This window comes from Nomascus leucogenys, chromosome 14, assembly GCF_006542625.1.
Source record: "Nomascus leucogenys isolate Asia chromosome 14, Asia_NLE_v1, whole genome shotgun sequence".
In the NCBI taxonomy this organism is placed as follows: domain Eukaryota; kingdom Metazoa; phylum Chordata; class Mammalia; order Primates; family Hylobatidae; genus Nomascus; species Nomascus leucogenys.
This window is the reverse complement of record NC_044394.1, coordinates 29,130,607-29,152,978: the sequence shown is the minus strand read 5'-3', so window position 1 is coordinate 29,152,978 and position 22,372 is coordinate 29,130,607. Positions and strand designations below refer to the sequence as shown.

At 37.8% G+C, this 22,372-nt stretch overlaps 1 protein-coding gene across 2 annotated transcripts in view; it reads right to left on the bottom strand.

Annotated features, from left to right (window-relative positions):
• Window positions 1-21,605, bottom strand: part of AFTPH (aftiphilin) — a 67,651-nt gene extending 46,046 nt beyond the window's left edge. For both annotated transcript variants that reach the window (XM_003262456.3, XM_030827444.1), the window contains exon 1: window positions 21,304-21,605. The gene's annotated coding sequence lies outside the window, so the exon portion shown is untranslated. The remainder of the gene's footprint in view (window positions 1-21,303) is intronic.
• Between the last annotated feature and the right edge of the window lie 767 nt (window positions 21,606-22,372).

Genomic DNA, 22,372 nt, shown 5'->3' with positions numbered 1-22,372 from the left:
GTGTTTGGGTATAGTTCTGTTCAATTTTATCCTCTATTCAGATTTGTGTAACTACCACCACTATCAAGACACAGAACTGCCCCCACTCCACCTCCATCCCTGTCCCCTTGCAACCACTAATCTGTTCTCCATCACCACAATTTTGTCATTTCAAGAGTATTATGTAAATAGAGTCATAAGGTATGCAACCCTTTGAGGTTGAATTTTTTTCGTTCAGTGTAATGTCCTTGAGGTCCATTCTGGTTGCTGCCTGTAACAATAGGTCAGTCTTTTTTTTTTTTTTTTTTTTTTTACCGCTGGTGGCATTCCATTGTACAGATATACCAATTTAACTGTTCACCTGCTGAAGGACATTTTGGTTGTTTCCAGTATTTTACCATTATAAACTGCATATGTATAGTGTGTGTCTACATACATATACACTAACAGTATAAACAGTATATACATAATAATAGTATATATAAATAGTATGTATAATACGGATGCTAGGAACATCCATGTACATGTTTTTGTGGGCATGTAAGTTTTCATTTATCTGGGATAAATGTTCAAGAGTGTGACTGCTGAGTATCATGGTAAGTACACGTTCAGTTATGTAAAAAACTGCCAAACTCTTTTCCAGAGTAGCTGTACCATTTTACATGCTCATAATACCTTACTTTCAAAGAACTATGTGTGATGGCTTTTTTTTCCTAGCCTAATCTGCGATTAACCTATTGCTTTTTTCCAAAACTTTTTAAAAACGAAATAATTTATTGGTTCACAGCCTATTCCAAACTCAGACATTAATGCAAATACAAAGATATGAATCAGAAACTTTGTAACCAAAGCAACAACTCTGCAAGTTTTTCTTCCTGTCATACCTTTGCAAGGTACTCTATTTTCCATTATAGGTGAGACAGGCTTTATTGGCCTTCTAGAGTAAAAACATTTTCATATTTCTCAAAAGGGGGTCACCAATTGATGGTGAGAACTTGGGCTGCTGCATGTTCCCCTGCAGCAGGTATTGGCTCTGACCCCACTTACCCTTTAGAAACCTAAGAGAGTGCCACTGCTTCTAAGTGTCCTTGAACCAATCAGTGTAGCGGAGGTTCAAAACTTTCCAGAAAATTCCTCTGTGTCTAGGCCAACTCTACTTAAAAGAAGCTTCATGTTAATTGAAGTATTACTTGTATAATGAATTTACAAGTAAAGTTTCATTTATATAATCCACTTTAACACATAAAATATGGGCTTTAAATAGCTGTTCCTACTTAACAGGAAAAAAAAGTATAGATAAGCTACTTTAGTACTGTGTCTGGCACACAACAAACTGAATAAATGTCTCTTCATCCTTAATGGACTACTTTCTCCATCCACACCACAAGAAGTCCCAGTCAGTCGTCTAATTTCTTTATAACCTGTACAAACAAGCAAGCATGCGTGTGTGTGCATGCATGTAACTTGCCATTTTTATGTCTACGTATTCTAAGACCTGTTAGCGGGGAGCAAATAAATAATGCAGTTGTTGTCTTGCAAGCCACTGTATACAAAAACAGTTGACAGGAGGGTCTCATAATTGGGTAGCAAACAGGATATCCTAGTAGTCAGAGCATAGAGATAGGGAATTTGGGTGGGCTTCCTGTACTCTGGAGATTTGTCTATGAGAAATCACATCCTTATCAGGAGATTAGGGGACAATATAGGTGAATAAAAATAATAAAAGTGCAAACTGAAGCCGACTTTCAGGGCTACAAACCAGGAAAATCATAGGGTTTTGGGTTTGGGAATTCTGGCATAGAAGGTCCAATATAAAGGGGTCAGGGAAACAGTCTAGAAGCCCAACAGCAATCAGCAGTGGAACCTAAGCCCCGAGCCAGATTAGTAGCCAGGATGGCAGGGCATACAACAGGTGAAGGTGATTCTGTATTAATCTTCCACCAAAAGAGAAGCTGCACTTGCTTATGGAATTCTAACCTCTAGTCTGAAATGGTCATAGAAAAGAAGAGATGATGAGTCTGTAAGTTGTAAGCTCTGGGGTCAAAAGGCAAGATGGGCTTGATAAGGCAGAAGGAAGGAAGGAATGAGGCCAACAACTGTCTGAGACTATTTGACCATTTAAAAATAGTTTCTCAAGAAAAACAAAGTTGGAGGACTTAAACTACCTGATATTAAGACTTGGTTTAAAGTCACATGGTCTTGTGATAAAGATGCCACTGCAGTGTGGTGGGGAAAGGATAGACTTTTCAACAAATGATGCTGGATTAACTGGATATCCACACAGGCAGGAAAAAAATATCTGATTCTAACATCTTATACAGAAATAAGCTCCAGATAGACAGATCATGGGCCTACAGGTGAAAGGTAAGGCAATCAGCCTTCCAGAAGATAACAGAAGAGATTATTTGTATGACCTTAGGAAAGGCATAAATGTTTTAAACAAGAAACAGAAACACTGATTACAGAAAAGATTGATATATTTGACTGCATTAAAATTTAAAACTTCTGTTCATCAAAAGAATACCATAAAGAGAGTGAAAAACCAAGAAAGCCATTGCCTGGGAGAAGATATGTGCAAAACATGTAACTGTCAAAGAACTCATGTCCAGAATATGTAAAGAATTCCTACAAGTCAATGTGAAACAATCCAACAGAAAAATGGCCAAAATATTTGAACGGGTATTTCACAAGACAGGATATCCAAATAGCCAACAGCATATAAAAAGTCATCAGGGAAAAATGTACATTAAAACAACAATAAAATACCACTATACGTCTACCAGAATGACTAAAATTAAAATTATTCTCTCCATAGCCACTTTTTGGTAAGGATGTGGAGAAACTGTGATTCCCACACTTTACTGGTAGAAGTACAAACTGGTACAGATATTCAGAAAACTGTTTGATAATATGTAATAAAACTATACCAGACCTTCAGTACCTGGCACATTCTGTGCACTAGGTAAATGATCAACTACCATTATATTTTAACTTTCACCAACTCTGTGGCTAAAATAATAACCTATCTGTAAGAAAATGTAAGTCAATGTTTGCTTAGTTGGCACAAACATTCATATGACTCTATATTTTAAAAGGTCACTGAAAGAATAAGTCACTTACGAAAAATATGCATAACCACACTAAAGATACATGAAGTTGACTTTATTGCCAATTTTTATAACCAATCCCTAGAAAATATAAAACTTGACTTATATAACTATATAATTTCATAGGCTTGGGGGCATGGGGGGTGGGGGGTGCTGATAAACTAAATCTGAAGCCCAAGGTTGAAGGACTGAGATCATAACCTCTAAACAAGCTCAAGGGTCCAGTGACCAGTCTGTTAAAAGATGGAAGTTTTGAAGTGAAATAGAAAAATGTAACCCAGAAGTTCTCACTGGTATCTTGAAGTAAACTGCCTGTAGCTCCTATTTGGTTAGATGAACAACCACAAGAATTTATAAGATGCTTGGTTGGGATGGAAAAGATTCATCACATGTGGGAAATATATAGGGTATACCCTACATATTCCTCTAAGGAATAGTTAATCCCTGGTACCCTCCTACCCCCATCATCCACACACAGTATCATGCACCCTAAAGGTCCACAGGCTCACATTTGAGGGGGGTGGGGTGTCTCTAAGTAAGAGGCCCTCTAGCAATCTTTCCAGAATCAAACATCGAGAGTTCCTTCCAGACAAGTTAAAACCATACAGCACACACTGCTCAACTGGGAGAAACTTCCATCCTTTACCGGGTACCAGCCCAGCTGTATCAATGTGTACATCATCTTTCAAGGACAGATACACTGACCTAGACTATACAATCCAGCTTCACTCTAAACTTATTTTTATAGGGACTAGGCTGGAGGGTGAAGGAAAAGACATTGTAGAAAGAAGGATGGTGATAAGAAAAGGGAGAAGAAAAACAACTGTATCTGAAATATGCTAATGACTTCAATAATATCAATGACATCAGCAAAGTATATTTAATGGATGGCAAAAAATAATCACCATCTTTTTACCACAATATGTCCGAGGTTTATAATTAGTCATTTGGGTGAGTGAAGGAAAAAACAAAAAAGAAAAACTGTATTTTCTTTAGAAAAATGAATGAAAATATTACGTAAGCTTTAACAACATCAATTTACATTACAAGTGTTGCCTGGTGTACAGCAGTTCAAATTCTTCCAAATCTTTATTAGAATATCCTTATGGAAATTTTAAGGTCATATCAAAATGTACTGTCAATGAATTTGCCCAGCCTACATTTCTGCTTGAGAGTCATAAAGAAGTAGAAAAGAGCCCTTCTTCTGAACCACATGAAGATTTGGGTTTTAGTTAACTTTTTGGTTTTCAACATATTTAGAGTGCTATGATATCACAGTTGTTTTCATGGATCTAAATTTTAAAATCTACAAAAATAATTTTTTTCTTTTTGGGTGTTTTTTCTTTTGTTCTTAGCATATTGGCACAACAGAAATTAACAAATACAGGCAGAGCCTTTAATTAACTTGCCAGCCTAAAAACAAAAACCCAAGATATCAGACACCAACTGTATGTCACTAAGTCACCAAGTGCATAATATACATTATTTAAGATGACATTTGTTAAATAAATAGTATCTTCCACGTGTTTTCACTCCATGTTTACACCAATGTCATTGTTAATACTTATTGAGTGCTTACTATGGGCCAATATTATGCGAAGAGAATTCGTGAGTTATCTCAATTATCTCCTCATACTATCATATGAGGTAGAAACGCTTCATTTTAAAGATGAAGAAATAAAAGCTCAAAGAGGTTAAGTAATCCTACAAGGTAGCATAACTAGTAAGTGGTGAATTAATCACAAGTTAACCAAACATTTTATAAGCGTCTTAAACTATTAGACGTGATTGACGGCAAATATTACCATTATAAAAATTCTTACAAAAAGGTTTCAGTGGTTCAGAAAAAGGTTTCTGAAACCTAATTTGGAAGGGGAAAGATTTTTACAAGACAAGAAAGTACAGTACCAACAAAAGTACCAACAAAAATGCCAAGCAGCAAATATCTTGTTTCAGGGGAAAGATTTTTACAAGACGAGAAAGTACAGTACCAACCAAAGTACCAACGAAAATGCCAAGCAGCAAATACCTTGTTTCAGTATTAGTGTACATAGTACAAAATATGAGCAAACAATGAAAATGAGCAGCAAAATATCTTTATACTGAAGTTGATCACCCTAAAAAAGCCACACTGTCAATAGTGACAACAAAAAATTTTGTCTTTCTAGTTTTGATGTCAATACAGCTGACCCATAAAAGTAAAAAAATATATATAATGTCAGTTACATGAGCAGCAGCACACTTTCACTTTTCAAGTGCTACTTACCTTGTTAAACAGCAATGAGTTATTTGAGAGAAGTTGGTTTTCAAAAATTCCCATGAAAAATTTCTTCTTCTACTGAACATTTTAACCTTCTACACAAATTCATAATAACACATTTTATTTGCATTTGGATAGTTTCATGTAAAAATTAAACAAGATAAAAATATTAGAGATTGTTGTACCTTTAACTCGTCATATCAGCTGACCATATTTGAGAGTTTACTAGCTATTTTTCCCAAAAGGTACTTCAACATAAAATTGAATACATAACATTGGATAACTATTGATAACAAGGGCAACAAAATGGAAGCATCCATGAGGATAGATGGATTAGCCCTTGGAAAACATTTTTTTTGCCCTAGAACTCTCAGCTTCTATTATATAGATGCAGAATAAATTAGTCACTCTAATTCTCTACTCTCATATCCCTGAAACTCTGCAATAAAAATATAATCTGAAAGGCAGAAAACTGCCTTGATTTCATGTCCCTTGACTAAAATCTTGCTTACATCCACAATCTTGTCTAGAGATAATCCCAGGACCTTCTGTTTTTCTTCTCAACTGCTTGCTCAGGGGCTTTCAAAAATTTTCCATCACTATTGATCCTTTCCTATAAATGTTCAGCCTCTTCCATACTCAAAACAAACCAGAACAAAACAAAACAAAACAGAATCCTCTCTTCTGTGCACCCTAGCTCTTCTCCTCCTCACCACCAAGCTTCTTGAAAGAGATGTGCCTATTCACTCTCTCGACTTCCTAACTTCCCACTCCCTCCTCAACTCAACACAATCTGGCTTCCATGTTACCACTCTACTGAAACTGCTCTTTCAAGGGTTACTTTATTTGAGCTCAAATGACTGTAAATGTTGTGTAGGAATAGGCCTCTGTTGTTTACCACTGCATCCTCAAAGCCTGGCTCACAGCAGGAACTAAATATATTATCATCATTCTTGCTGGGGCATTTATTCCACTAACCACTGTTGAATTGTGCTCCAACTCACCCACACTCCAATTAGATTTCTATAACCACACCTCTGGTCTCTTGGTGCTTCACCAAATAAGTTATGAAACATCCAAGTGTAATCAAGGTAAATAAGTGGGATTTGAAATGTGGCCTGAAATGTGATGAATGTGGAAAAAAACAACCCAATCATTTGTGCTGCAACATGTCTAAAGAGAAAGTATGTTAAGAGGGGCAGTACATTGTATGCAAGCTGCAAAAAACCCTAGCTAAATGACAAAAATTTGTAGTGAGTTTTTAGAGCTGCTATCATGAATATTTGCTTTGATTTGAGACAATTCCTCAGCATAAGCAGAGGTGTCAGTGAGTGTCGCCAGAGCATAATGCTACACTCTGGATAGTCCAACTAATTTCTTTTTCTTGTTCTCTGCTCCCCAGGACTTTAACACATCATGAAAATTTTCCCACAGAAGATTTTGCAATCAGCTGACATGAACAGCTGATATGCTTTAAAGTAAGTTTCTTGCTGTAAAGTTTTAAATTAGCATTCTGGTCAAGACTAAGTTAATCCTCAAGTGACTAGTGTATTCTGAGAAAAAAAATCCCCAGAAAAACAAAATAACAAACTACTGTGTGGACTTTCAAAATGAAAAAAATACCACTCTAGTCTGTAACCTAAAAACGTTAACTGTGGCAGCTGCCATTCCTCTGACAGTGCTGCTTTCTACATCACAAACACCCACCATAAGGGCAACTCACCTCTTAGAGAAAGAAGCATTTACTAAAGGTTATAAAACTGCAACCAAGTGCAGTTAGATTTCAATTATCTGAGCCACTAAGAAAGTAAGCAACGATGTCCTACATAATCTTCAACTCACAAATTTGGCCTTAAAATATGACCTACGTAACAGCAGATTTACCGCCCAAATTAAGTCTTAGCAAGGTGCTATTAATTTTACTTTAATTTGTTTTCTTACCACCCATCAATTAAGAGAAAAAGATGACCTGGAGGCAATGAAGTGACAGAAGGAAACAAAACAATTAACCAAACTTAAAGACAGTCATAAATGATCCACAATAATAGCACACATGATATTCTTCAAGGGATTATTATAAAACAAACTTCATATATCTGAAAAATCAAATATAAACACATTCCAAAATAGTGCTCAGGAGTGTATGCGTGTGGAGTGTACACAGGTAATGCCACAAATGGTTCTACTGATACTAATAACCGCACAAAAACTATGGAAGGAATTCCACGGAGAACAAATTCCTAGCTGGTTGACCTTTTTTAATGGTGTTTTTGCTTGGTTTAAAGTTTTACTTTTTCCTGAGAGGTAGAAAGGCTAAAGGATAAAAGAAAAAAATATATAACATTTATTTGCAATGTACCAAATACATCTGGTTAGAAACAACTTGAGAATTGGCCCGTCATATAAAGCAAAATTTTTCACACATTTTTCCCCTATGACTCACAGAAGAAATACATCTTACATGATGACCCAACATACATTAAAAAAAAAAAAGTTTCGTCAAACAGTATTTACTCTTACTCTCCATGTACTCTGATTTTTAGTTCTATTTCATTTTTTCTTAAAAGCTGGTCATGACCCTCTAAACTGATTTTACAAACCAGAAATAGGTTTTAATACAAAATATAAAAAAGTATTCTTTCCTTCTCATCCAATACCTCCAAGTCCAATTATTGCTTCCAGCATACAAGAGGAGGGAACAGGGCTTCTTTTAAAACAAAGAATTCCTCCCTGATCTGGTGCTTACAAAGACAAAATGCATTCTTAAATTACATTATTTCAATGAACCAAGTATTTGATAAAATGAAAGTGTTCTTTTTCTCTTTACAGGATTTTGTATAGAATTAATAAATGAAAATTACTATTTATTTTTCAAATTCATACTACCTTCAATCTAGGAAGCATGCCACTTTAAGGATAACATTTTAAAAAAACACACAAACATAACATAAAACTGGAACACTCTGGCAAATTTTAACAATTTTCACTTTCAGAAAGCATTTAGCAATTGTTTAAGTTTGCAAACATTAACTTTTCTGGTGCAGTATCTACAATGTAAAAGTTCTCTAAAAGATACTATTGGTAGGAGTATATATTGGCTCACACACTATTGCAGTTTAGTAGCATATGAAACATTTTAATGAATTCTTTTTAAAATTTTTAATTTTTTTAACTTTTAGGTTCGGGGTAATGTGCAGGTTTGTTACATAGGTAAATTGCATGTCACGGGGGTTTGGTGTACAAATTATTTCATCACCAGGTAATAAGCATAGTACCCGACAGGTAGTTTTTCCATTCTCACCCTCTTCCCTCCTTCCACCTTCAAGTAGGCTCTGGTGTTTGTTGTTTCCATTCTTTTGACTAAGCAATTTCATCTGCAAGGATGTATTCTACAGAGGCACTCATGCAAATATACAAAGATATTTACACAAAGTATTAATTCCAGTATTGTTTGTTCAATTTTTTTTAAAAAGCAGCTGAAAACAACTTAATCTATTAATGAGGAAGTGGGTAAATAAAAAGTGCAGCCATTAAAAAACAGAAAGCTATATTACTAACAGGAAAGTGTCTAAAATATATTTTTAAGTGAAAAAGCATTTCTGAAAAGCATTTTCCTTTTCTTTTTTTTTTTTTTTTTTGAGACAAAGTCTCCTTCTTTTGCCCAGGCTGCAGTGCAGTGGTGCAATCATGGCTCACTGCTGCCTCTGCCTCCTGGGCTCAAGCAATCCTCCCACTTCAGCCACCCAAATAACTGGGACTACAGGCGTACACCACCACGCCCAGCTAATTTTTAAATTTTTTGTAGAGACAGTGTTTCACCATGTTGCCCAGGCTGGTCTCAACCTCCTGAGCTCAAGCAAGTGACTTACCTTGGGCTCTCAAAGTGCTGGGATTACAGGTTTGAGCCACCACACCCTGCTGGCAATTCTCTTTTGATTCTCCTACTTACATTCTATCCCTTCTCCTTCAGTGAATCTGATTGCCCTGGCTTCTCAATATATATTCTTTTTTTTTTTTTTTTTAAGATGGAGTCTCGCTCTGCTCTGTCTCCCAGGCTGGAGTGCAGTGGCGCGATCACTGCAACCTCCACCTCCTGGGTTCAGGCGATTCTCCCACCTCAACCTCCCGAGCAGTAGCTGGGATTACAGGCGTGTGCTACCACGCTCATCTAATTTTTTATTTTTAGTAGAGATGGGGTTTCACCATGTTGGGCAAGCTGGTCTCAAACTTCTTGACCTCAGGTGATCCGCCCACTTTGGCCTCCCGAAGTGCTGGGATTACAGGTGTGAGCAACCACGCCCAGCGGCTTCCCTATATTCTTATCACTGAGAAATCTCATCCCTCTTTTGTTTTTGTCTGTTCATAATGCTCAAACCTTACCTATATGTCTGACCTCCTGATCTGCCTACCCAAACGCCTTTTTAAAATCTCTCTACCTGGATGTCTCAGAGGTATCTTCTATTCTCCAATTCCAAGACTGAATTTAACCTCTACTCAAAAGGTAAACAGAAACCACTTGTTCCTACACTATATTCTAAATTCTAAGTCTAGAAATCTGAGTGTTACCCCAGCTGCCCACCCCCCACCACAAATTAAATCAATCAAGTTTCTACCTCCTTAACATCTCTTACTGTATTTGTTTTAACATCCCACAACCTACACCTTGTCAGGGCCTCATTATTTTTGGCCAGGATTACCGCATTCTACTTAAAACTCCTTATTTTAGCCAACATGGCTAAGATACTCCCTCTTTGTTCCAGCTAGACAAAATTACCTCTGGATTCTCCACTGGCACGGTTACCTCTAAGTTGTCACACATGTCATTTCTTTTAATGTATTGTTCTTATATGTCCAGAGAACCCACTGACTAAGCCTTCAAAATTCTATTCAGGCATGAAGTTTTCTATGAAGGCTGGAGAACTGAGATCACCTATATTTACTAAGTTACTATGTGATAGGTACTGTGTAAGGTACTTATTCATACACCAGTTTATTCATACATTCAGTTTAATCACAAAAACCCATTTTACAGAGGAAGAAACAAGTCACATAATCTGTTCACGGTCCCACAAAGAATAAGTAAGGAAAGTGGGACTCAAAGCCAGTGTTCTTTTCGTTGTATCAGGTTTCCTGTCTGAATTAATCCTCCTTTATATCTATTTCCTATTATATTTAACAAAGCAAATCACATTTGTTTCCATGTTTTTTTCCCCTAATAGGTTCTCAACCTTAGCTTTGTATTAACTTTTTTCTCTAATAGAATGGGTAGACCCAAACATCTTTTTTAAAGGTTTCGAAGGTGATACTAAATGGGTTAGCTAAGGTTGAGAACCTTTGTGTTAAGTTCCCAGAGTACAGGAATGCCAATGGACTTTATAACTCCAGGGATGACATAAATGTTTCTAAACTGAACTGCTAAACTCATTGATATAGGTAAATCACTGCAATAGTACTTTTTCCTACAAAAATGTTTTCTCTTATGATTTGGTTGTATAAATATTTTAAAGTTGTGTTGTACACATTTATCTGAGACTAGCACTAAGAAACTTAACATTCTTAAGATTTCAAAAACAAGGAGTTTACAATATTAAATCGTCAATACTCTTCTTAAAAATGCAACTTGAAAAATTTACTTAAAAGGATCAAAGTTTAAGCACCGTGACAATTTTTGAAACAACACATAAGTACTTGAGACAGCTCTAGATTTGGGAAATTCCATTTTGGAAATATTACTACTTTCTACTTAATCAGAAAGTTTATGAAATCATTTGTTTATTCCTTTTTGAAGCTTCACTTATAATTAGTATATAATTTAAATGTTATGGAATTCTCAGAAAAAAAAAAAAAAACAAACCAAGCTTAAAGAATTAACCACAGTTTCACTTGCAGATGAACATAAAGAAATGCTTATGTGAACAGCAACACCAACAACAAAAAACTTCCCTACTTCCAGAAACCAGGGTCACTGCTAATCTGATTAAAATCTGAACTTTTTATTTACGTGTAACACTTGCCCTGTGCTTTGTGTAAACTTATGAAACCTAATAAGACAGAAAACTATCATCTGCTGGCACAGAATCTGAAATATGCAAAAGAAGAGGAAGTGGTAACTTAACTATAAGTAAGAAGTGATGAATACTCAAATATTCTGTTTGGGCTTCAGGCAAGAGAAAATACGAATTTTTGATACCTGAAACTCTTAGTAATTTTTTTTTGGAATGAAGATATTACCAAAAAATAGTAAAAAGTATAAAAATAGTTCAGTGTAAAAAGAGTTAAATGATCTCTTAATAAGTTCATTGCTTTTTATAAATAGCCACTAAAAACAAAAGCCTTAAGAAAATAAATCAATGCTTCAGATTTTGAGTGTCATTGTAGCAGAAGTATTTTAGCTGCAAATACTCCAGGTCAACATTTTTGCATCCACACAATAAACAAGATGAGAGATGATAAACCACAGCAAAACTGAAAATACTACGAAACTTAAGCAATCACCAAGAAGAAAACACCAAAAACCTCACTTGGGAGGGTGTCTAAGGCAGAAACGCTATTCACTTCGACCATTTAAAAAACTGTGGCCTCACTAAAATGTATGCAAATATTAAAAATCCTACTCCTAGGAGTTTTGCTTTGAAAAGTATCACGTCACTTACAATGATTTAAATAACAAGTGGTAAATAATTCATTAATCACTTAGGAAGGATCATTTTTATTACCTATAGAATTGTTAATTTTATATAACATAAAAATTGAATCTGTTAGCAATATAGAATTTTCATATTTATTAAGTTTATTGTTAGGTATTTTACCTTTCTCTGCTCATGTAAATCGTAGTCTTCACTTCCACCCTATCTAACTGGCAAGCATTATTTACATAAACAAAAGCTCTTGGTGTTTATATAGTATACCATCACATCACTAGCAAATTGGGGTAGACTGACCTTTTCCTTTCCAAGTCTCATAACAATGGTGATAGGTAAGAATCTAATATTCACCCTTAATTAAGATATTGATTTCTGAGTTGAAGTGTATGTTTTTATTGTCTTATAGAATTATTCAGTAATTCTTATTTTAAGTTGCTTTGTTAAAAAATCACAAATGGGTTTTTAAATGCCCTTTCAATATTTATGAAGATAATTATGTAAGTTTTCCTCAGATTTTTTTTTTGGAGACAGGGTCTCACTCACTCTGTTGCCCAGGCTGGAGTGCAGTGGTGTGATCTCAGCTCACTGAAGCCTCGACCTCCTGAGCTCAAGTGATCCTTTCATTTCAGCTTCCCGAGTAGCTGGGACTACAGGTGCATGCCACCATATCTGGCTAATTTTTTATATTTTTTATAGAGATGGGGTTTTGTCATGTTGCCCGGGCTGGTCTCAAACTCTGGAGCTCAACAATCCACCCACCCTGGCCTCTCAAAGTGCTGGGATTACAGGCATGAGCCACCACACCTGGCCTAGATCTATTAATACAGCAAAAACATCAATACCTATTCATAATTGTCTTCAGCTTGTTTGATAGTTAGGATCCCAGTTTATTTTCTGCAGGAAAAAGGTAAATGTTTCCAAAGAATCAGATAAGCATTATGTAAGATTATCTACTTAATTACACATATGTCAAACAGTATGTATTTAAACTTATTTGATCTTACTCCTTGCCTTCATTTTTACACAAAGTGGGCTACAAAATAAATTTTCCCATAGGTATTAAACACACTCAAATTAGTAATATAAGTTTATCTAGGTTTAATCCTTACTCAATTTTCCCCAAACAATTTCATCTACCTAAGGCTTTTATTAGTAATTACCATATTCTTGGACTCTCAGATTCATCTTTACAGCCTAGTCAAGCCAGCTCCCTGCTCAGACCTCTCCACTTGATTCCACAAAGATCTCAAACTGAGCTTAACAAGAACAGAGCTCAAGCTCTTTTTCCTTAAAGCTGGTCATGTTCCAGGGCTCTCTAACCCAGTTACCATACCAGAAACTTAAGATCCCCTTTAACAAAGCTCCTTATCCTTTAACATCTGTAACAAATGATTTCACCTCACAAATCCCTCAATTCTGGAATATCTACCTCTTTTCACCTCTGACTCCACTCTGGTCCAGAATGCCCTTACCATCTAAACTAATCTCCCTAAGTAGTATTTGATCATGCCCAACCCAAGTAATCTTTTTAAAAGTCAAATTTGATCATGCCAATCCTCTTCTTCTGATAAAGATTTAAAAAAAAAAAAAAATTTAACAAAGGCTTTAAACCATTCCTATCTCTCCAGCCTTACTCCTCTTTTCCCCCATTGTTTTCAATGCTCTAGGCTAGGCCTTCTTCCAGTTTCTGAAAGGTAGATAATTAACATTCCCTTGTGCCACAGGGTCTTTGCACTTACAGTCCCAGTGCCTAAGACATTCCCACACATCCTTCAGTTTTTAGGTGAGAGATCAATTCCTCAGGTAAGTTTCCTAACACCCTCCCTCAAGTCCTCCTACACATATTTCTTTCAGAGCATAAGAACCATAGTTAAGTTATAGTTTGTGATCAAACACTTGTAACTTGAAAAATTACCGTGCAACCCATGTATACTATGAAAAATATATTGAGAGGTTTAAATGTAATATGTAATTTTAAAAAATCTATGTATTCCTTTCTATGAGTGAAGTTAATCTTATATTTTTTCTCTAAATAAAAAGTGTCATTTCTAGAGCAGCGCTGTCCAACTGACAACAATAAAGCCATATATGCAATTAAAAATCTTCTAGTAGCCACATTTAAAACGAAACAGATGAAATTTTATTTAACCCAAAGTATCCACAATATTATTTTAACATGTGACCAATGTAAAATATTACTGATATATTTCACATTAGTTTTTAAAATCTGCTGTGTATTTTACACTGAAATCACATCTTAATTTGGACTAGTTTCATTTCAAGTGACACATCTGGCTAGTGGCTACTGTATTAGACAAGATAGTTCTAGAAGATAGTACTGTGTTTTTTTATACTTAAATAGCTTGCTAACGGAATAGGTTAACTTAAAAAGAGCATGGCATTAAGCAAGATTAACCTTATATCAAATAAAGGCATATCTCAGGTTTAAATCATTCAAAAATTTTAAATTGTGCAAACATTCCACACTGCTGAAAAGCCTAAATTCAAAATAAAAATTCCAGTAATTTAAAAACTGCATATTACTGATCATCTGAGGAAATGAGGGAGATGGGGACCCAACCACTGCTGGTAGGAGTGATTTTATTATAACCTCTTAGAAAGTAACAGGCTTTCCCTCTGACTTAACAACTCTACTTCTAAGATTTGATCCTATGAAAATAATCAACAATAAGGTCAAAGAATTATGTACAAACTTTTTCACCAAGATGCTCTTCTATGATGGTAAAATCTGGAAAACCCACAATAGTGGGAAATAGCAGAGATAACTTGAAAATGGCATTCTACACAGTTATTAAAAAGCATGGTTTTTTTTCACTTTGTGTTTTTTTGTTTGTTTGTTTTTTGTTTTTTTGAGACGAAGTCTCACTCTGTCACCCAGACTGGAGTGCAGTGGTGTGATCTAGGCTCACTGCAATCTCCACCTCCTGGGTTTAAGCAATTCTCCTGCCTCAGCCTCCCGAGTAGCTGGGATTACAAGTGCCTGCCACCATGCTCGGCTAATTTTTGTATTTTTAGTAGAGACGGGGTTTCACCATGTTGGCCAGGCTGGTCTCAAACTCCTGACCTCAGGTGATCCTCCCACCTCAGCCTCCCAAAGTGCTGGGATTACAAGCGTGAGCCACCGCACCAGCCAAAAAGCATGTTTTAAGGAAAATTTAGTAACATGGAGAAATGCTCACAATTTAATAAGTAAAAGAAAGATCAATGCAATATGATTCATATGTATATGTATGACACGCTCACATATCCACAGTAAAAATAAAACAGGAAGAAAACCAAAATATTAAGTTTTCTTTTTGTAGTATGATGACTAGTGATATTTTTCTTCTATTATCCCTCTTAACATGTATTTATTGAGTATTACTTTGTGCCAGGCATTAAAACAGAAGGGTTCCTGCCATTATGGTCACACCGATTTTCTTTCTACTTTTTTTCCACATTTTCCCAAATTTTCTATAATAAGCACATTATTTTTTCATGTTAATAACTGGAAAAACATAATATGAAGTAGATAATGATTTGGGTAAATCAGTTGCCAAGGGACATTTTTTGGTGAACTGGGGAAGAATCTGAATATGGCCTTGAATATTAGTTTAGATGACTAAACTGACTTAAAAAAAATCTACAAAATACTATGTACAACAAGTCTTCATTTTGGTAAAAAGTACACATATATAAATATATTAAAATGTGTAGGAAAATATGCATTATATAAACTGTAACAGTGAGGGATTTGCTTTTTTTTTTTTTTTTTTTGAGACGGAGCCTCACTCTGTTGCCCAGGCTGGGGTGCAATGGCATGATCTTGGCTCACTGCAACCTCCACCTCTCAGGTTCAAGTGATTCTCCTGTCTCAGCCTCCTGAGTAGCCGGGATTACAGGCGCCCGCCACCATGCCCGGCTAATTTTTCTATATTTTTAGTAGAGATGGGGTTTCACCATGTTGGCCAGGCTGGTCTCCAACTCCAAACCTCAAGTGATATGCCCGCCTTGGCCTCCCAAGGTGCTGGGATTACAGGCATGAGCCACCGCACCTGGCTGAGGGATTTTTTTAAAGTAATTTTTCCAGCCTGGGCAACATAGCAAGGCCCTGTCTCTACAAATAATAAAAAACAATTAGCCAGCTGTGGTGGTGTGCGCCCATGGTCCCAGCTATTTAGGAGACTGAGGCAGGCGGATTGCCTGAGCCCAGGAGGTCTGGGCTGCAGTGAGCCATGATCACTCCACTGTACTCCAGCCTGGGTGACACAGTGAGACTCTGTCTCAAAAAAAAAAAAGTGATTTGTTTTTTTGCTTGTCTATTTTCTATGATGCTCCTGTATGCTTCTGCAATAAGACTATTTAAAAAAATTTAAATATGTATACACCCACTATTTACTGAGCATCTATTACATACAAAACTGGTAGAACTGAGTAAAAGGAGTCACAACCTTAAAGAAACAACTAATTAAGGAGAATAATACAAGAGAACAGCAAAAATAATGCAAGATAGAATATAAACATCACTGAAGTAAAATGTGGCTACCAAGAGTCTAAGAAAAAGATCATACTTGATTGGGAAGAGGAGGAATGGTGAAAAAAAAAAAAACTGCAAAAAGGAGAAAATTTGAAATAGGAAGGATTTAATTGACCGAGGAAACGGTAGTCATTAAAGATAAAGCATGGGGCCCCTGTCAAGGAACAGTAAGACACATAATAAAATATGGTTAGAACACAGGACATATGAAGGGTACAGGCAGTAAGCTGGAAACATAGGTTGCGAGGGCCTTGAATTTTCAGAAGGGAGTGCCTCTGTAGCTTTCTCAGTTTAAAAATGAGGGAATTATTGCAGGTTCCAATTCAAGAAACTGTCCTACCACTTCTCACCTCTACTGGTTCATGCCACTACCATCTCTTCTTAACTCTACCAGCACAATTCTCTCCTGACTGCTTCTATTCTTACATTCCACTCCTATAGTCTATTTTCTATATAGCAGCTAGACAGATCCTTTTACAACATAAATTATCTTACACCTTTACTCAAAAATCCTGCACTGATTTACCATCTCCCATAGTAAAAAGCCTAAGTCATTAGAATTTCTGTAAGGACCCTAAAACACTGCCCCTCTCACCCTCTAACTCTGATCACAATTCGTACTACTCTTCTACTTGTTCACCCTATTCTATCCACCCCGGACTTCTCTGCCACAATTCCTTGACTATTCCAGGCATACTTCTGTCTCTACCACTCTTCTTATTTGCTTCCCCTTCTTCAGGTTTAAGCCTTCTCTGACTCCACTCTATATAAATAAACAGCAAGCCCCACCAACCTTCCTTACTACTGGCTCAAAGCAAAATATTCACCACTCCCTATCCCCCCAAAACCGATTCCATTTTTCTGATGATACTTAACATCATCTGCCATTATTGCTATTGCTTATTTTATTGCTACTTGCTTATTTGTCCCAAATACATACACAAATGTGTGTGTATATATATATATATATATATACACACACACAAAGAAACTGAAGCTGTAGGAGGGCAGATATTTTTTCTTGTTTGTTCATTTCAGTATCCCCAGCACCTAGAACAGGGCCGGACAAATAGCAGGTGCTCAATAGATGAATGAAAGGAAAAAGGTAACATGCATGGTGTCAGTAGATATTTAATTGAAATGGTTTATGGTATACTGTACATATTTACGTAAATAGAACCTACAGTAAATTCTCATTTACTGTGTAATTTTCCTATGGGAATTATTCACAAATACAGTGCTTGTAAATTAACCTTTAATTAATTAGCAATCTATCTTTGCAAGGCCTATCTTCAAGTTAGCTATTTGGAACAAGGGTGACAGTGACTGACAACCACGGGATGGAGTCTTAAATAATTATTTCCCTCTTCTTCTCAATTATCCCAAATCAATAAGCAGTGATTCCCCACCTCCCTTCTTCCTCCCCACTTAGTTCTGACCTTTTCCCTTTTCTTGGGAATAGGTCTAATCCACAGACCTACAAGCCCCTACCCTAGGAGGGTAAGGCCAGAAATAGAAACTAGGAGTGTGATAAAGGGCTGTTAAATGGTTGCTAGCAATAGGGAAGAGCCCAGGCAAGGGAAGTTAATGCAGAGGAATCTGGAAAGGCAAACAATTCTTAATTAAAAAAAAAAAATTTAACTTAGAAGCTCCTTGTATTTTAAAAGAAAGTCAACACAAAATAAAATAATACTAACTCCTTTCCTGTCCTTTTTTTAAATATACAATGCTGAAAGAAGAGTGATACTTTATATATGTTTTAAAGTTAAATACCCAAACTTTTAATTTTTTTTTTTTTTTTTTTGAGACGATGTTTCACTCTTTTTGCCCAGGCTGGAGTGCACTGGCGTGATCTCAGCTCACTGCAACCTCCGCCTCCCGGGTTCAAGCGATTCTCCTGCCTCAGTCTCCCAAATAGCTGGGATTATAGGCATGTGCCACCACACCCAGCTAATTTTGTATTTTTAGTAGAGACAGGGGTTCTCCATGTTGGTCAGGCTGGTTTTGAACTCCCGACCTCAGGTGATCTGCCCACCTCCGCCTCCCAAAGTGCTAGGATTACAGGTGTGAGCCACCGCGCCTGGCCTTTAACTTTTAATTTCATTGTAAAGAATTTCATGCAAACCTTAGGGAGAAAAAAGCCATAAGGAATGATCAACTAACCATCACCCAGGTGTGTTAAATCTTAATCTCTTAACAAGTCAACTTCAGATTTTTTCAAGGATATAAAGATATGTTTGTAAACCCATGGGCCCCTCCTAGATCCTTCATCCCTCTCAAGTTCTCCAAAGGTCACTTTTATTCTGACTTGGTGTTTATCATTCCCATGCACGTTGTTATACTTTTGCTACATATTGCACAAATCACAGACAATACATAGTATAGTTTTGCATGAGACTGTATAAATGGTCTAGCAAATGGCTCTGTCACTTACCAGCTGTTTGACCTAAGGCAAGTTACTTAGTATCTGTGTGCCTCAGTTTCCTCTCTGAAAAATGAGGGATACTACTACTTACTACCTTACAGGTTGTTGTGTGGATTGCGTTAGTACACTGTATATAAAGCATTTAGAAAACTATCTTGCTCATAGGAAGCAATATATAATGAGCAACATATATACTGCTCATATATGTTAGCAATTATCATATAAAGCTGCAAAAGGACTTGTGACTATATCTGATATATACACAGATAGAGAAAATGATTAGCAAAATGAGATATGTAAAATCCACACAATGCCAGATTTTCAAAATAGTGTAAAAACTAAAAATACTTACAAAGTTCCGGCTAGAAAGTTCACTATTCTACTTAAAAAGGAATTGAAAGTGCTAAGAATAGAGGGAAAAACCTTTATTTTTTAATCTACAAAGTGTAGGTAACATTAAATTAGAATATAAACATTTTATTTAAATAATTTATGATGATTTAAAAATATCTAAATACTTAGCGGCCTTTTATGAGATTTGGGGGAAGGGTTGGGAGAGAAGGGGCAATCCCTTAATGAGAAGCTATTCAAAGACTTTGCCTGCTGAGGAAAGCACTTTAGATTTCACACAAAGTAAAACATTATTTGGTACTCAAATGTCATTACATTTCTGAACTAGTTTTTCACTAAATGTAAGCAGAACAAATGAAAATGTAAAATGATGTTTTATAATAGGATTCACCCAGATTATACAATTTTCATAATGAAAACTGGATTCTGCAAGATTTATCAAGGCTATTAAGGACATATTATCCTTGTTGTGATATAGGATTATTTTTTAACAGTCTCTAGGTCAAAAGATCAGCAAACATTAAAACTTAAATGCCCTACATATTATGTGAATTGTAGTGGATTTTTTTCCAGAGGTTTTTGAAGATTTAAAAATATATATGTACTTTGAAGATCAACTGATATATCTAATTTAATCCACGGAGGAACAACTAGATCTAATGAATATCTGCTAGGTGCCATTTACTGGGCTAGATGTTTTACACAAGATCTGTCTTTTAATCCGTGTGAAATATCTTTATCAACAAAATTTAGGAGGCTACCACAGATATTTTGTTTAAACAAATATACCTCTGCGAAGTGTTAAAAATGACTACTAAAAAAGCCAACATTTAAACTGGTAAAGCACATAAAATGTACGTGACTGTGCTAATTATATTAACATAATAATGTTGAAATATTTGTTGTCCCTAGAGTTTAGCATATATTTTAATGTCTAAGAGGTTAACTGAAAGCAATAATTAAGTGTAGCATCAAAGATAAACTCTGTGTCTCCCCTCCACCAAAGAAAATCCTCGGAATAGGAGGTGGAAGGAAGATTTACACTGTAGGAAAAGTTGAAAACCAAAGTTCTACTTTACTTCTCCTAAAGTGAGAACTCTGAAACGGAACCATTACTTCTGTTTCATCCCCCTGCCCAGTAAAAAATTTACATGTATGAGTCAGTTCTTCCCTCGGCCCCAACAGAAAAGACTCAGTATAACCAAGCTATAACTTGCACAAAGCAACAAGGAAAAAAAAACCTTTCTATCCCCACTACTTTCCTAATAGAGCAAGGACCCTACCACCCCTCACCCCATACTCTGCCTCTGCCCCAAGCAAGACGCAGCACCTGCCAAACCAGGCACTTAAAGAATAATGGTCCAACTTTTCAAACGCAATCTGGAGAGGAGACGCAGATAATTTCTTGAAGAGTGCAAGAAGACAGCAGAAAAGGTACTCTCAGGAAGGGATGCGTGAGATTTGGGGCTTGTCCCCTCTGCCTGTTGGAGGATTCAAAATTCGCTTGCTTCAGAGACCCTTGGAAGCAGCACACTCAGGTCGCAGCCAGCCTCGGGCCTCGGTGAAGGAGGCAGTGTTTACACCTGTCACGAGGGAGGGGGAAGGAGAGCGAAGAAGCCCGAGCAAAGCCCCAAACTTCTGAACAGCTCCAGGGAGAACGCAGCCAGCGCGGAGCTTTGGGAGGTGGAAGCAAAGGGGCACGGAGAGCCGGCGGCGGCCGGGGAGTGAAGGACTCCCACTTACCCGGCCGGTGCCCGGGATGGCGAGGAGGGGGCCGTGCGCTTCGGGCGCAACCAGCGGCGTTCCCGCACTCGCCGCAGAAGAGAGCAGAGCCCAAGCCGGGAGCCGCAGGCCCGCAGAGCCAGCTCCGTCCTCGCAGCCCCCGGCTCCGCGGCGGGCAGATGTTCCCGGCCCGGGTGAGGGTCCGGCTGCTGGGCCGGGCTCGGTCCCCGCACCCTCTTTCCCCGGCGCAGCTAGGGGAGCGGCGCGGCGGCGCTTACCTGGCTCCTTCGGGGCGGCCGCGATGGGCATGGCTCAGGGGCCCGGGGAGGAACTGAGTCCCCGGGGAAGGACCGTCTATTCCGACGCGGAACTGGTGAGAGCGGAAGGCCGGCTGCTCACAGCCCTGTCAGCGCAGCAGCACCATGGACGCCCACCCGGAGTTTCACCGCTGCCGCGGGACCCCCATCCCACTACCCTCCGCCCTCTTCCGCCGCCGCCGCCTCCACCTCCTCCGCGGAGACCCCCCGCCCACTCCACACACTCTCCCATCATGCAGCGGGGGAGCCGCTGCCGCCGACACGTCACTTCCGGGCGCAGGTGGCTAGGTCGGGACCGGGCGCTGGTGGGTGCTGTGGGGTGGGGGAGGACACTCCAGGGGAATTGGTGTCACAGAACGCTTATCCCTGCGCAGGCGCTCTCGTGCAGAGCTCCGGCCGCCATTTTGGGTGCGGGCAAGCTGCCCTTTCCTTTTACTTCCTTGCGAGTCATAGAGCTGTAGGGGGAGAGACGTCTTCCCGCACTCAGGCGCCGGCTGAGGCTGCGCTCCCGGCGAGGGACAGGTGCTCCTCTCAGCCGGTTAACGTTCAGCTCAGGACCAGGTTAGGTTTCTTGCTCTCCAAATAAAATTGTAAAAGTTTGGAAATATAGAACCACATTTTTACCAAAAACCTACTAGAGAGCATTCGTCAGCTTGCCCTTTTCGCCCCGAAAAACGACTTTTTCACTCACAGCCCGTCTCTTCCTCTTTTTAAATTTATGCCGACAGAGGAAGAAGCTGATATTTAACAAATAACAAGAGATTGCGATAAATAGAATTTAAGGTGGGAAAGCAGCCGCCAAACTGACAAATCGTCTTCGACGAGAAAATAGTAGTCCGGAATTTGGCTAATGGATGGAGAAGGTGGTCGTTTTTTCATAGATCCTTACGGAGAATATCCAGTGAAGCTAAAGAGACCACCATAAACTTCTGCATTCAAACGCATTTCTGGAACAGAAGTCGTAACCGATTTTGTTTCCATCATCAGTCCTGAACAGTTGATTATTTGAAAATAATCAACTGTTATTTAT